Consider the following 2425-nt stretch of genomic DNA (forward strand, 5'->3'; position numbering starts at 1 on the left):
CTTCTTCAAGTCTAGCCATAGCTTTTTCAAACTTCAAATTGATTGTGTCAATATGAGCACTAAGTTGAGCACCCAATTGAGTAACGAAGTCCACTTCATGCTCTCCTCCTCTAGTAGCCTTGCGAGGTCTACTATATTGTGAGTTATGGACCGCCATTTCCTCAATTTTGTTCCATGTTTGATTGTCATCAACTTCGGTGAACATTCCATTTGATCCCATGTTGAGAATGTTCCTTGAATCTTCATATAAACCGTTCCAAAATTGTTGTACCAAGAACCATTCGCTAAGTCCATGGTGAGGACATGAGCGACAAATTCCCTTGAACCGCTCCCAAGCTTCATACAAAGATTCTTCATCCCTTTGCTTAAAACCCGTAATTTGAGCTCTTAGCATGTTAGTCTTTTCCGGTGGGTAGAATTTTTTGTAGAAAGCTAGATCCAACTTCTTCCAAGAATCTATTCCGAGAGTGGCCTTGTCAAGGCCCGTCAACCATTGTTTCGCGGTGCCGATTAGAGAAAAAGGAAATAAGACCCATCGAATTTGGTCTTGAGTCACACCGGTTTGAGAGATTGCATCACAATAGTCGCAAAAGGTTTCCATATGAGAATGAGGGAGGGTCTTCACTAGGCATCCCCCCAAATTGGCTCCTTTCGACTAATTGGATAAAGGCGGATTTGGCAATAAAATTTCCGGTTAGATGTTGTGGTGTAGAAGTACCATTGGGTAGGTTCTCCTCGGTGGGTACGGAATGTGACGAGAATTTAGGCATTGTAGGTTGATTTTGTGGGGTATTGTGTAATGGGTTCTCCTCTCCTTCTATTGCGAAAGGGTTGATGAACTCAATAGTTGGTTGAACAATCTCACTAATACCTCTCAAATTCCTCCTAGCAAATCTCCTATTGTTCGTTAAGGTTCTTTCAATTTCACGGTCAAAAGGTAACAAATCACCTTGTGACCTCCTAGACATGCAAAATATCAAACAACTCGAAAACAATTAGAACAAACCTTGAGGAGTTTTACTTCCCAAAGGCGAAGAAAGACACAACTAATAACAATAAAAGGAAATCTAAATCAAGTAAACACCGTCCCCGGCAACGGCGCCAATTTTTATCGATCCGTTTCGTGTTCACAATTTAAGGTGTGGTCGTTGGGTCACGTCCGAATCAAAACACAATTTATAGCTTCACAAACAACTCTACAATTAGTAAAGAGGCAAGTAAAGGTCGGATCCCAAGGGACGGGTATTGAAATGAGATTTCTATTGCAACTAGTGGTGTCTTAGGGGTGTCACAAATTGGGTTGATGTAGAAGGTCACTAAACTAAAATATCAATAGAAATAAACAAGCAAGATGAATTAAAGAGTTGTAAACAATTGATTAAAAAGCACTAGGGTGTCATGGGGTCATAGGGGAATCATGGGAATTGATCACACAAACATGTTCTCAAATTATAAGCAAGCAATTATTGTTGTGATGGATTGAGTTGGGTTATATCTTACAATCCTAGGAAAGTTTGGGTCCCGGAGCCGAATCGATTAGATTGTACAACACCTACAAGTCGACTTAGTCTTCCCTACTCAACAACATGCATGGTCTAATGAGACTCAAGTTGGGTTATGTCTTACAAGTCTCATTGAAAAGATAGGTGATGGTGGTAAATGCAAGGATTCATAGGCTTAGCATTTCATCAAATATAACATGTGCATGAGTTGAGATCAAAACAAGCAAGCAAATAAAACATGAAAGCATATTAATTTAAGCATGAATCATTCCCCATGTTGGTTTCCCCTAATCACCCATTAACCCTAGCTAAGAGACTACTCACTCATTATCATGTTGATCATGCTAGCAAGGTTGTCAATCATACCAACAAAATGAAACATGATGAATAAATGAAAGTAATTAGCAATAATTAAAAAGGGATTAAGAGAATTATACCTACTAATGATTCCAATAATAAAGCAAAGATAAAAGAAGTACTTTATGCTTGATTGAGAGGTTGTCAATCTCCCAATAATAACCTAAATAATCTTCAATTACCCAAAACAAAGGATGAACAAAAGAGAGATTAAGGAAATAAAACTTGTATTATAACTTGATTAATTGTTGATTACAAAATTAAAGAGAGATTTGATTGGTATTAACTACTCTAAGAATTGATAAGAAGAACATGCTCTTCTAATTAGACTAATGGGGTATTTATAGTGGAGATTAGGGGGATGCATTAGGGTTAACTAAGGGCTAAACTAGTAATTACACTTTTTAGATTGAGCAGGGAGGAGCCGGTATTTTTCGTAGGAAGGGCTTCTTTCTTTGTAGCTTGGAGAAGACGAAATTGCGCTGTAGAGGAATCTGAGCGGATTAGTGTCGGGACGGGCGGATTCTGGCGGTGGAACACGAGCGGCTTTGGAGGAATCCGGGCGG

At 39.0% G+C, this 2425-nt stretch overlaps 1 non-coding gene across 1 annotated transcript; it reads left to right on the forward strand.

Moving 5' to 3' along the window:
- Window positions 1–287: 287 nt before the first annotated feature.
- Window positions 288–394, forward strand: LOC141625887 (small nucleolar RNA R71). The gene has a single exon (XR_012535632.1). It is a non-coding gene; the product is annotated as a small nucleolar RNA R71 (small nucleolar RNA).
- Window positions 395–2425: the final 2031 nt, after the last annotated feature.

The sequence above is a fragment of the Silene latifolia genome, chromosome X (assembly GCF_048544455.1).
Source record: "Silene latifolia isolate original U9 population chromosome X, ASM4854445v1, whole genome shotgun sequence".
Classification (NCBI taxonomy): domain Eukaryota; kingdom Viridiplantae; phylum Streptophyta; class Magnoliopsida; order Caryophyllales; family Caryophyllaceae; genus Silene; species Silene latifolia.